Here is a 14,082-nt window from a genome sequence, read left to right as displayed (position 1 = left end):
AGGGGAGGTTCAGAGAGAGAGGGAGACACAGAATCTGAAACAGGCTCCAGGTTCTGAGCTGTCAGCACAGAGCCCGACGTGGGGCTTGAATTCACGGACTATGAGATCATGACCTGAGCCGAAGTCGGACGCTCAACCGACTGAGCCACCCAGGCGCCCCAAAAGTTTATTTTAAGAAGAAGAGTGCAGGCCCCAGACTATCATTTCATTCGGAAATCTCTCCCCCCAACACCACCTGCCTTCTCCACAGGTGTTCTCAAAAGGCTACGGCCATCTTACATTTCCATTGCTCTACCCTCAGTCCCTCCCCATGTCCTCAAATCATGGCACTGAAGTCAGTGTTCTGGCCATAGAGGGGCTTCTCCTGGCATGTGCTGACATCACTCTCGCTGGATTTGCTGTAGCCACACAACTGCTCCGTTGTGGCAACTGCTGTCTTAAAGTCAAGGAGACAACTTTGTCTGGTCTGGGTCAACCCCTGGTATTGGTAAACACCAGAGGTTCTCAGCAGCGGAGCTATTGACATGTGGACAGGATAATTCTCTGTTTCGGAGGTTGTCTTGTATAGTCTGGGGAAAGAAGAAAATCTTGCCATTTGGGACAACATGGATGGACTTTGAGGGTATTTTGCTATGTGAAATAAGTCAGACTGAGACACACAAATATCACATGCTATCACTTATATGTGGAGCCTAAAAAAGCCAAACTTACAGAAACAGAGAGTAAAACGGTGGTTGCCAGAGGCTAGAGGGTGGAAGAATTAAGGAGATGTTGGTCACAGGGTACAAACTTACAGTTGGGAGATAAATAAGTTCTGAAGATCTAACACACAGCATGTGATAATAGCCAGCAATGCTGTACGATACACTTCAAATTTGCTAAGAGACTAGATGTTAAACTTTCTCACCACAAAAAAGAAATGCTAATTATGTGATGTGACGGAGGTGTTGGATAATGCTATGGTGGTAAGCATACTGCAATATATAAATGTATCAAATCAACACATTGTACATCTTAAACTTACAAAGTATTATATGTTAATTATACCTCAATTTTTAAAAATAAAAAAAAGCCATAAAAAACATTTTCCATACCCTGAAAAAGTAAAGAATAAGCATAGGATAGCTTGACTGACCCAAATTCCCAAATTATACTCGTTAGGTCCTAAATCTTAGAATTAATCTATTTGCAAATTCTCAGGTTCTGATTACAAGTATGTTTAATTTTTAAAAGAAAAATTTTAATTTTTTAATTTGGTGCTGCTTTATTAGTTCAATATATTAATGCTTCAATTAAAACTAACACAATTATGTATTTTTAGGTAATTTCCAGTTTACTTTTTTTAATTCATAGTGATTCCTAAGGATTAGCGAAAATAGTGAAAATTGACTTTAAAATTTACAATCTTTGGGGGTGCCTGGGTGGCTCCGTCGGTTAAGCGACCGACTTTGGCTCAGGTCATGATCTCATGGTTCGTGAGTTTGAGCCCCGCATCCGGCTCTGTGCTGACAGCTTAGAGTCTGGAGCCTGGAACCTGCTTCCGATTCTGTGACTCCCTCTCTCTCTGCCCCTCCCCCACTCACACTCTGTCTCTGTCTCTCTCAAAAATAAATAAAACGTTAAAAAATAATAATAAAAAAAAACTTACAATCTTTGGGGTCTGGGGGGCTCAGTCAGTTAAGCGTCTGACTCTTGATTCCAGCTCAGATCATTATCTCACGGTTTGCAAGATCGAGCCCCGCATTGGGCTGAGAACTGACAGTGCACAGCCTGCTTAGGATTCTCTGTCTCCCCCTCTCTCTGCCCCCCACCCTCCCACTAGCATGTGTTCTCTCTCTCCCTCTCCCTCTCTCTCAAAATAAGTAAGGTTTAAAAAATAAAATATGGGCACCTGGGTGGCTCAGTCGGTTGAGTGTCCAACTTCAGCTCAGGTCATGATCTCACGGTTTGTTAGTTTGAGTCCCTCATCAGGCTCTATGCTGACAGCTCAGAGCCTGGAGCCTGCTTGGGATTCTCTGTCTCCCTCTCTCTCTGCCCCTCCCCTGCTTGCGCTCTGTCTCTCTCTCTCTCTCAAAATACATAAACATTTTAAGAAATAGATTAATTAAAAATACAACTTAAAATCTTTGCTCTGAATATATTATCAGCAAAATGAGCCCATTAAATAAAACTATTTCTTTGATTCCAAAGGCAGTGGTCTATTCAGAACTGCTTTGTTGTGCCCTATATGAGAAGACATTTAATGTTGGCTAAAATATAGACATCACAAGAAAGATAAGAAAGACCAGAATTTAGTCTCCTTTGGTTGTTTTGACTCGCCCCAATGAAGAAGTTCATACTTCCCCATTGAGAATCCAGATACTGTTCACAATCTAGTCCTTTGGAGGTTTCTATTGTCCAAGAAAAACAAGGTTTTGTCAACAGCTCCCAGATGCATGCTGCGTACAAGTCCTGCCTATGCTCACCCTGCCCCATTGTCTCCTTGCAATGGGCTTTTGTGTCCATATTTCTGATTTTGGCTTGAAAGAGAATATGTAGTAAGGTAAGGGACTTTAATAAAATACACAGCAGAATAATTTATAGAAATACTATATTCTTATTTTTCCTGTTGTGTAAGACTCAGGACAGAGCGCATTTTTTTTTCTCCCTTCCTTATGCTTTTTATCCAAGCTTTCATCCTGAAGGCTTCTGTTGTTCACAAGGGAGAAATAGTCGGACTTTTTTTTTTTTTTTTTTGACAGCTTGGCCTGGGAGATACCCTACAGCAAACCTCTAGGACCAGGGCAAGAGAAGATAGATGGGAGGGGACATATTTGAAAAGGGGTTGGTTTCAAGAGTGGTAGAGGCCCAGAGTCTCTTGCTGAATAGAAATGTTGAACTCTAATGGGGGAGCCAACAAGAACAGATAAAGTCTGAGTTGGATACCGGGAATGAGGGAGGAGGCAGCTCAGAATGGCTCCGATGCCACTACTCAGCCTGGGGGGGTTGGAGCTGCCCACCTGCAGAATCTGGATGAAGGGGAGAGCATTAACTGTGATCAAAAATACCTACTCCCTGGGGCGCCTGAGTAGCTCAGTCGGTTAAGCATCCGGCCTTTCGTTTCACCTCAGGTCATGATCTCACGGGTTCGTGGGTTCGAGTCCCGCATCAGGCTCCACGGGGGCAGTGAGGAGCCTGCTGGGGATTTTCTCTCCCACTCTCTCTGCCCCTCTTCCACACGCGTGCACACTGTCTTTCTTTCTTTCTCTCAACATAAATAAATTAATTTTTAAAAATACCTATTCCCAAACGTCCTTAACTGTGAAAATATCCTCCTGCTTAACCCTGAGGAAGGGGAAGGAATTCCAAACCTGACTGGGATTGGAGAAATCAAGCTCACAACCAGATTTAATTTGATTTTGAACAAACAAGGGAATGTGACATTTCTTAGACCCAAGCATTATGCAGCAAATCCCTTGTCACGGCAGTGCTTCACCCGCTCCAGTTGCTTAGGGGTTTCAACCAGATGCCTCCAGAGAATATTAAAAGAAAAAAAAAAAAAAAACCATCTCTTAGCAAAGACTACAGCTTCAAATGTGTAGCCAGAAGAGCTTTCAAACTTGTTTAACAGAATCATACAATTTAATATGTATTTCTGTGATCACATAGAACGGGACTCATGAGCGTTAAACCTTGCAAATCCCAGGCCACATTAGGTAGAAACTGGGTCCTAGGAGAGTTGGGAGGCCCTACTTGTTAGGTTCTAAGAACCAAAGTGGAGGACCGCTGTGGAACAGCACACATTCTGCAGGAAGACATGATTTGGTGTGAGCCTCCCGGGGAGAATGAGCTGCGGAGCTATCTGTGGTACTGGATGGGCTGACCGACAATGTCTAGAGACCAAAGTGCAAATGGCAGATGAGTGACACCTGGTTTCAGTTTGAGTCTGAGGGCAGCAAGAGGGAGGAAGGATTCAACTGCAGTCTTTAAGGTGATATTGTTTCCGTTAAAATAGGCTTTTGCAATATACTGGATTTCTGATCCTTCGTTTGAAACTTCATGCGACTACATGTGCATACATTTTCCAAATGCTTGAGATAATTCAGTTCTACAAATCTTTACTAGGTATCTGCCATGTGCCATGCATTATACTAACACATGGGAGAGATACAAGGTGAAGAAGACACAGTCCCATCTCTTTCTTCGCAATAACTTAGTGGGAGAGATGGAAACAAACATAAATCAGTCTCATACAAGAAAGAATAGGTCGTCTATTAAAAGAAAGTAATATTAGTAACTAAGATTTATTGAGAGCTTTCTAGGAACCAAGCACTAATATGCACTACCACATTCTAAGGGATGTACTGTTATTATCCCCACTGTACAGATGACAGAATTGAAGTCCAAAAAGATTAAGAAACTTGCCCAAGGTCATATAACTAAGAGTAGATCTGGAATTTGAACCCAGAGATATTGACCCCACAGCTCAAGCTGTTAAATGCCAGCTGTGAAATGCAAGTAATGTGTGATAGTAGAATGGGGTAGAAAGATGTTGTTTGTAAGGGAGAAATTAGGAACCAATAAAGACTTCTTAATCCTTGTACTTATTAGGAGAAGAGGCAAAATGGGCAAGCTCTGTATTAATTTCATTTTCAAAAGCAAATACATTCTTTTTGCTTATTTATACTGTCTCTATAAGCCAAAAGGTTATTATATTTAAGAGTCCTTCGAAGAAAAGAAATCTGTCATTTAATTGTTTTGGAAATCATAGTATTTTTCACATAGTTTCCCCCATAGATACACATTTTCCTTATCCCTACATTGAAAGTATAATGTTCTTTTTACCATGTTTTATTTTTTTTCCAATATGCTTCTTTTTTTTAGTTTTTATTTAGATTCCAGTTAGTTAACAAACAGGTGGTATGAGTTTTAGGTGTCCAATTTAGTGATTCAACCCTGCCATACAACACGCAGTGCCCTTAATCCCCATCACCTATTTCACCCATCCCCTTTCCTATGTTTTATTTAGAATAACACAATCTCAGTAGTCAACCTTTATGTCTACAACTAATATAATGTGTATGTAGAATAGCAGTCATTTCGTGCGTTTATATTGCTCTTTTCTCTCAAAAAATCTAAGACCTACACGTTGCCCTGATCTTTTCCATTTTGAGGAGACCCTTATCAATCACGTGCTATAACGTGTATTTAATGGAGAGAAGGAGTAAACAAAAAAAGAGTCTGTGACTTTTCTAGAGGCATAGATTACTCTCTAAAGGAGATTGGAATAGAGCACATGACCTTGGAACTCCCAGGTAGCTCAGTGGGTTAAGCCCCTGACTCTTGATTTCGGCTCAGGTCATGATCTCACGGTTTGTGGGTTCGAGTCCGGTGCCAGGCCCCATGCTAGCAGTGAGAAGCCTGCTTGGGATTTTCTCTTCCTCTTTCTGCCCCTCCCCTCCCCTCTCAAAATAAATAAAGAAACTTAAAAAAAAATACGACCTCACTCCCAGTCTAGGGCTCAAGCGACCTACCACACCAGTGGCAAAGTAAATGAGGTTTGGCAGAGCTAATGGAATAAACTAGGAACTATGCAAACAGGTCAACACAGAAAATCAGCATACTGTCTCAGAAATCCTCCCTAAGAAATGTGTCATGTGAAGATTATTCACACCCACCGTAGCCACTTTGTAGGCTTTCTCATTCTAAAATGTACATTTCTTCATCTTTGTCACAACAGTATGTTATGCCATTATGTTTCATCATCTGTACAACAATGGAGGTACTTTCCTAGAATGTGAGCAAGCAAGGAAGGTAATGAAAAAAATGAAGACCTTCCATCCGGAAGCCCATGGAAGTCAATCTCCAAGTGTATGTTTCAGTCGGATCAACTCTCATTTGGGGCGTGTCCCAGCTCACCAAAGAGAAACCTGTTAGTGTGAGTTTGCCTTTTCTGATGGCAATCCCAGCATGTTTATGATTGAACTCAGGCCACAATTGTCTTCAATGGGGGCTGAGTCTGGAGTCACAATAACAGTTCCAGAGACAAGCTGCAGAGCCCTTGGCCACTGATTTTGCAGTCTTCATACAGTTCAGTAATTTTCCTAGGGCCTGGCAGATGAGCAGCTGTGCCTCTGATCGGGTCAGTGAAAGTCCTGCCTGATAAGCAGCCATTCCCAGTATCTAAGATAAGAATGCTTGTTTACCAGAGGCACGTGATCAACTCCTAGGGCGGAGGCCCCTGAAATCCTGTCACTACAGACTTTCTGGCACCAGAGAACTTCAGAAGTCAAGGGTCCAGCACTCAGAGAAAGCCACTCACAACATTAAAGGACCCTTGGGTCTGGGGTCTGTGTCGCTGTGTACTTTGGGGTTCAAGCAACTGCAAATTAGAGAAGTTTCCTGATTTGAGAGTAGGTAGTGAGCTGTGACTTCACAGTCACTACATAGGTAACAGCACCACAGGACAGGAGACAAGAGAAACATGCCTGAGGTGCTGGACTAAGGCACATGGATGGACAGTGGTCATCAAATAATAGTATAACACCTGATGACCATACTTCTCCACTTCTGAGAAGGACATCTAGACCATTAAGGAGACTCAGCTGAACACTAACTGAATAGCAAAAGATATTTATCTCCACCCACATGTGCACACACGTGCACACACATGCACATACATGCACACACACACATGCACACACACACACATTTTGCAGATGTGATTCAGGATCTTGAGACAGGAGAACACCCTGGATTAACAGAGGGAGTGCTACATGCTGTCACAAGGTCCTTGTAAGAGAGAGGAAACAGGAGATGTTCACATACACATACAGAGGAAGGTGCTGTGAAAATAAAAATTAGAGTCACGGGGCCACAAGTGGCTGAGCACAGCAGAAGCCACCAGAATTCCAGCAGAAGCTGGAAGGGGCAAGGAAGGGGTTCTCCCCCAGACCTGCCAGAAGGAACATACGGTGCTGACATTGTAATGTTTGTCCAGTGACATTGATTTCAGACTCTGGCTTCCAGAACTGAGAAAACAAATTCCTGTTGCTCTAAGTCACCCAGTTTGTGGGAATTTGCTATAGCAGCCACAGGAAAGGGATACATATTATTATCTAATACAAATTTGTCTACACCTACAAAGCCCCACACACATAGTCAGGATTCAGATATAAACAAACCAGTGAATCACAGCTGGGACTAGAATAACACTGACAAAGATGACTGAGTACGTTCCCTAAGAGCACCCAAAAAACATGCTCCTCATGGTTTGATATAAAGATGAATGTTGCAAAAGAATGGCAGTGAGTTGTGTCATGTATATTCTACCAATATAGCCTTCTCAATATGCATGAAGATATTTGTGTTTGCTTTTAGCTTATTATCCGCACCACCCCCCTCCCCCCCCCCCCCACCGAAATCTCTGTTGGTTGTTTCCTATTAATAACCTTGAAACACTTAGTGCTTAACCCTAACACAGCACTTGAGTTTGGGGGTGAGTTTTATGTTTTTAATTCTTTTTCCTTATCCTATATGTATTGTAGTTAAGATTACAAAGGGTTTTAGGAGACGGAAGGAAAATTGACTTTTGCAAGCTCAGCCTATCAGTTTTAACATCCTCTTCATTGGACATATGAACCAAGTTTCAGAGACCTGCCCCTAACCCTGGCCTCTGACTCCCTCTGTGGTTGCCCTGTTGAGGTCAGTTTGAGGACCATATTAGAATGGTTTGTAACCCTTAAATTGCTATAGCAGTTGTTGATGTTATTGTGTTTCCGGCTGTTTTCAGGAGATCCTCTCTTCACCCGCCAGTTTGGATGCTAATTTTATCAAACTATGTGAATGCTCTTCCTGTGTCACTCCTAAACTATCATCCTCATTTTGTTCCTTAGTTCCCAAGCTCATAAACTATTTCTCTCTCTCCTGAGCCTCCCTATATGCTTTCTTTTCTCAGAGCCCAGGGGAATTTTTTTCAAATATAGTTATAAAATCTCACATTGTAAAGCCCTTAGCCCTCATTACCTAGTTGCCTTCCTCCTTTTAACTTAATTACAATCTGTCTCTCCTCAAAGTGTCCTGAAACATGCTCACTCCCAAAACCAGATTCTCGCCTTTGCTTCTCATCTCTTTCTGTCTACATTACTCTTTATAGTCTCATCTGTTAGCCATGAGTCCACTTAAACACCCTTTAAACTTTTTTTTCAATTCCACCTTGCTCTATATCTCGGGATAATGCATCCTAGAAGTCTCTTCCTTACTAAGGAGAAGGGTCAGAAGGCTCGTAGAGTCACCCCTGGATTTTGTCAATGAGAAAACCGAGGTTACATCATTCACCCAGGTGTTACAGCAAGTGGCTAAGATCTGGATTTTAGATAGGTCAGCTGACTTAGATTGGAAAAGAAGGATTTGAGAAGAGCACATTTATATTATCAGTGGATGGACTAGAATGTGAAGGGAGATTCACTCAGACCTCTAAGCCACCATGACTCACAGGAACCCAACAAAGTGCAATTGACAGAGTAATAATGGGAGGCACTAAGGTCGGGTACACAAGAAACCAGGTATGTGCCTTAGAATGCCAATACTCGATTCCTGACTGAACTGGAGTGAATACCATCTTCCCTTTTTTCCCCTAAAATTTGTTTAAAGTAGATAGTTTTAAGAAAAAAATTTGAGGGTTTGAACATAAGTGGTTTTAATTTCTTCTAGTAGTTGTCTCCATGAGTATGGGGTTGGAACTTCCCTTTCTTAATGGATATTGAGTCCCTTCATGATTACTGAGCACAGTTGATAACTTCCAATAAATTTTGGTTATCACAGAAGTCTTGTTTCATCTTTTAAAGACTCTTTTCTGTCCATTTTTTAAAATTAAACTGCATATTTAGTTCAAAGCTTTCTCCGATGGCCCCAGACTTGACTAGATCCAACTATATGGTTCCTATGGTTTTCTTTGGGGGAGGGAGCATGGTTTGCTCTCTACAAAACTTTCCCTTTTCTCTCTTCTAGCTGCTAGCTCCTCAGTGTTGTGACAAGAATAAACATCTTACTTAACTGGGTGAGGTTACAGGTGTCTCCCTCGTGGACCATAGTTGCTCACCAGGATTATTGCCATTAAGGGTGGACGATAGCTCCAACCTGCCCTGCTCCAGCCAGGCTCAAGCCTTTGGAGCTTTCCTGGGCATTGCTCCTTAAGTTTGGCCACCTCCACTGCTGACCCCTTGCTGGCACATTCACGTGGCTTTCCTTTGCCTACACCTCTTAGCTACTCTTGCTTTGTTTCCAGGCAACTCAATAGGTCTGAATCTCATCTTCCCTCTGCAGCCATCTCCAGGCAGGACCGGTGGGATCCATTGTCCTTACCTCCCACAAACCCCAAATAGCCCTGACTCCCCTCCTTACCTGGCAATCCCTGTGACGCCAGGTTCACTCCAGTTAACTTTCCCACTGCTTCAAGAGAATGAGACAGATCAACAAGTCCCTGACAAAGCAGCCATCTAATTAAGGAGAAAAGTGTCCATTTTCTTTCAGGCGAGGCCAAGCCTTATGAGGATGCTCTTGGCATCTGTGCTTCTCTGGGTTTTGGGGAGCAAAGCATCTGACTCTCTGCAAACTGCACTTCCTAAGACAGGTTGCCTTCTCCCCTCTCAGCAGCATCATACGCCTTGGTGAGAGAGTCAGTCCTGACAGGTGTCTCTCTAGTTAACCTTTGGGGAGGGAGCTGGCTCTAACACAGGTGCCTCCTTGAGTTTGGAATTTGAAGCATAGAATGACTTTTGTTCATAGCTTTAAGTCACTGAAATTGTAACCGACATGAAAAACGCGCAACATTGTTATTTATACATACATAATAAAATAAAGGCATTTCTAAAATTGTTCTTATGATAAAAATGATTTTCATTTAAGTAGTAGTATGTCATACCTGAGAGTTCCAGGAAGTCACATCATTGTCATCGTGGAAGGAACCTGGGATTTACCTGTGCGGCGTGCAGAGGCCACATTTGCCAACAGCCTCTGGAGCTTAGAGGATTACCAGGCTCTGTTAGAGATTACCGCTCTATTTATGCTTCTTGCCTCATCATTTCAACATATGTTCAACACAGGTTTTATAGTGGTTTATAAGCTCCATCCATGAATATGAGATAGCAGCCTTAATGAAAAGCAAAATATTGTAATTCACAAATGATCTGGATCAAGCATGCAAGAAAATATGTGAAGGTTTGCCTGACTGGCTCATTCGGTAACACGTGCAACTCTTGATCTTAGGGTTGTGCGTTTGAGCCCGGGGCTCATTCAGTAACACGTGCAACTCTTGATCTTGGGGTTGTGCGTTTTGGGTATAGGGATCACTCAAAAATAAAATATTTTAGAAATGTTCAAAAAATCAATATTGGCAAACTTAGATTTCTAAAATAATCAAGTAATGATATTTCCATAATTTTTAGAACATCTTACTTTGAGTACCCAAAGATTAAGAAACGAGCAGATATGCACCCTTCGTAATAGGGCTTGTTCTTTTTACAGTTAGTGAAATAATGGTTTTCTTTAATTTTTATTCTTCTCTTACAAAGATTGAAAGAGTAGCCGAATCACATGTTGATCAATTGTTTTGCCTACCACTTGATTTTATCTGAGACCCTTTTTTCTTTCTTTCTTTCTTTCTTTCTTTCTTTCTTTCTTTCTTTCTTTCTTTCTTTCTTTCTTTTTCTTTCTTTCTTTCTTTCTTTCTTTCTTTCTTTCTTTCTTTCTTTCTTTCTTTCTTTCTTTCTTTCTTTCTTTCTTTCTTTCTTTCTTTCTTTCTTTCTTTCTTTCTTCTTTCTACTATCTGCTTAAATTTAAACCTACAGGCTGCAGCCTCAGGTTCTAGTTGTTGTCCCATTAACTCCTTATTTTACAAAGCTTGGGAAAGGCTGACTTGCGGTAAGGAGTATACTCCCCCTAGTGGATAAAGAGAGAGAAGACAGTATTTGATTCCTTCATTTGAGGGTTAATTACCGTTTCAATTTTTGAGCACTCTGTTTTGGGGCTTAGTTTCTCCCTCAAAATCTCTACTTTGTTGCACCCAAGTTACCAGGGCTCCATCAAGTAGTCTAAGAAACTTTTTGTTGTTTACTCTTATTTCCACTGTTGTCTTTTTTTTTTTCCCCCATCATGATTATCTTCCTCATTAAAGTTATTCAGCCAACAGACATGTCTGCCATGTGTCAGGCACAACTCTAAGCACTGGGGATGCAGCAGTGAGTGAAGAAAATGATTCAAAATACTGGCACTGGGAGCTTAAAATAGTATCAGATAGTGTTCATTGTGTGTTTCCCACATGCCAGATTAGTACTTAGGGATTTGTAATTATTATTTAATCGAATCATCCCAACAGCCCTACGAGGAAGCTGAGAGGCAAAGAAATTTGCCCAAGATCACACATAGAGAGGGAGAGGTAAGCAACACTTCCAACACCTTCCCCGACAAGACCCCACAGGAACTCTGAACCTCGTGGCCCTGTTTTGATGTTCATTACAGCATTTTTTTTTAATTGCCTATCTCCTCCAACTAACAGGTATGCTCCAGAAGAGCAGGGACTGTGTCTGCTTGTTCATCACCGTAACCCAGAGCCTAAAGCCTGCCACAGCTCTTTTCCAGAGTAATTTGGCTAAGTGGCTTAATGGTAATCAATGAGTTGAAAACTGAACTCAGGACTAATTGGCTCCAAAGCCCTTTCTCTAACCGAGAAACTCTAACTTCCATGCGTATCCAAATTGCAGACAGCAACCCCTTACTGGTTGGCTCATTTGAATTATTTTGGAGTTAGATGTCACCGCCAGGTTTTTTAAAGAGGAGGTGAAGATAACAGTCTAAAATGAACCGGATCTGATTCTTTAGAAGATTTAAAATCTTCAAACAGATCTTCATTTGCCTCTTCTCCTAAATTTTACAGCCAGAGGAGACAGCAAGAAGCCAAATCAACTCTGGGCCAGGTGGATTCCCCATTTAAGAGTCATTGATGCTTTGCGGTAAAGACCAGAGCGTGGAGAGAGGTGCTGGTGCCGCCCTTTCAGGAGCTACTCGTCCTGCGGTGAGTACAACCTATGCGTGTATGAACAGATCAATTTGCATGGTATTAGTTATTTATTTTATAGTAGTTATTCCCTCAGTCGTGGTATGCCCTACACCATTATTCGCCACTTGCCAAGTGACTTAAGAGCACGATAGCGATCATTCAAATCTATTAACCTTTCTTTCTGAGTTTGAAAGTAATTAGCAGCCTTCTGGCCTGCGTTGCCTAGGGCAGGATGGTGAATATTGAAAGAGTAATCTTGCCATTTGAAGTGCTTCTGGCTTGAATAAATGTTTGCTCAGTTGCAGCAATGCCCAGGTAATTCCTTGGTAATGAAGCAGGGATCACCTTCCAGCGCTAGGGCGAGCAGGAAAAATTAGTAGATGCGGGAATAGCTTGTGGGGTAGATCTCTCTCAGCCTACCTTTTAGGTTTCTATTTTAAAGAGGAGTTGCTGGTGTCTGTTCCTATTACCCAAGACATAGGAAATGAAACAAACCAAAAGGAGAAAACTGAAAAGTTATTTCAGGCTGGCCGATCTTAAACCAACAACAAAAAACAACCCGAGGGAATCCTGAATATCACAAACCAGGAGGCCTAGCCTGTCATCCAACTTTTATTAAGATCGTAGGGATGGTTCTTCCCTCCTTAAGTCTTTTGTGTATGGGGAGTTAGTTCTGTAAAGGCAAGTTTGCCAGTTAATTCATCACAGCTCTTCCTTTGTTGCACCCATATTTTTTTCTCCCCAGTCACATTGTGTTTACAGTTAATAACCACCACCTATTACCTCCAATCTCTTCCTTCTGCCTTTCTGCGGTCCTGTCTTCTCCTTTAGTACAAAACTCCTCCTATAAACCTCTATGCAAAATTCTCTCACATTTTACTAAACCTCCCTTTCCTAACTGTAGGTGGTGATTCCAGCTGCCCTCTGGGCATCTCTACCTGAATTTCCTGCTCTTGCTCGAAGCTCAACTATCCCAAACTGAACTTATCCCCAGATCTGCTCCTGCTCTTTCTAATCATTGCTGAAGCCCTGAGTATGGGTTTTGGATATGCCCCCCTCCATGAATTCCTGCTGCCCACAGTCAAGTTGCTCTCACTCTTTCTAGGACTTCTTTGAAGTTCTTTTAGTTGGCCTCCATGCTTTTCAAATACCATTCCTGTAGGCAACCTGCCCATTCATTTTAGGCACAACTGCGGTCAATCTGCCGCCCAACAACCATGAGTAGCCCATTAACGAATTAGAGAGACGCTCCCCGGCCCAGCTGCACCACCAGAGCTCTCCACCATGGGCCCTTGGACCTACCCTGAATGCCCACTAAACTGGGGATCTCCCCCTCTCCTAAAGCGACTGGTCCTCTCATCTCCGGGAGTTTCCTTACACTGTTTCTTCCTCATGGTATGCCAGTCTCGGTTCCTTCTTCCCCAACTCCATCCATTTCTTAAGGCCTTCAACTCAATTCCAAAGCCAGTTTCCAATTCCTCCTGAAGATCTTTCCCTCCATCTCTTTTTAGCACACTGTTGGTGTTTCTCCCATCATACTTCCCTTATTTTCTTCTTCCTGGTATTGTGGTTACTGATTTACATATCTTATTACACACCCCCACACCCACCTCCACACCCCCACCACACCAACACCCACATCCACACACCCACACACACACTTCCATGCTGCAGGTGGTGCCCTAGTTAGGGAAAAGCAGCAGCTTTGGATCCTAACTCTAACACCCTATATAAGTGGCTTTGGGCAAGTTTCTTATCCATTCTGGACTTAGTTCTCTTGTGGTAATAAGTGAGTAATGGTCAACTTTTCAAATTAAATTAACGTGAGTGTATTAACTGCCAGATGCTCACTAAATTCTGGCTCTTGTTATTAATTCTATCAGCCTTCTTGTCTGCAGATCCCTGCAATGTCTAGCCCATACACTATACAAAATAGGTTCTCAGAATGCTGGTTGTATTGAAGGATCTTGCCTTTAGGTGGATCCTTTTGTTTAATACGTATCTCAAAATTTAGTAGCAGTTTGACAAGCATTGTGTTGACCTACAGA

At 42.1% G+C, this 14,082-nt stretch overlaps 1 protein-coding gene and 1 long non-coding RNA gene across 3 annotated transcripts in view; one reads left to right on the top strand and one right to left on the bottom strand.

The window, feature by feature from the left end:
- FABP12 (fatty acid binding protein 12) overlaps positions 1–9,985 on the bottom strand; it is a 58,326-nt gene extending 48,341 nt beyond the window's left edge. The window contains exon 1 of one of the 2 annotated variants that reach the window (XM_045454760.1): positions 9,902–9,985. The gene's annotated coding sequence lies outside the window, so the exon portion shown is untranslated. The remainder of the gene's footprint in view (positions 1–9,901) is intronic. The other variant, XM_045454756.1, reaches the window with a different exon arrangement.
- The window catches only part of LOC123585981, a 267,199-nt gene extending 255,017 nt beyond the window's left edge, over positions 1–12,182 (top strand). Inside the window, exon 3 of the long non-coding RNA XR_006706514.1 lies at positions 11,912–12,182. This is a non-coding gene — a long non-coding RNA (uncharacterized LOC123585981). The remainder of the gene's footprint in view (positions 1–11,911) is intronic.
- Positions 12,183–14,082: the final 1,900 nt, after the last annotated feature.

Source organism: Leopardus geoffroyi, chromosome C3, assembly GCF_018350155.1.
Source record: "Leopardus geoffroyi isolate Oge1 chromosome C3, O.geoffroyi_Oge1_pat1.0, whole genome shotgun sequence".
In the NCBI taxonomy this organism is placed as follows: Eukaryota; Metazoa; Chordata; class Mammalia; order Carnivora; family Felidae; genus Leopardus; species Leopardus geoffroyi.
The sequence above is the reverse complement of the archived record's forward strand: the minus strand, read 5'-3'. Positions and strand labels throughout refer to the sequence as shown.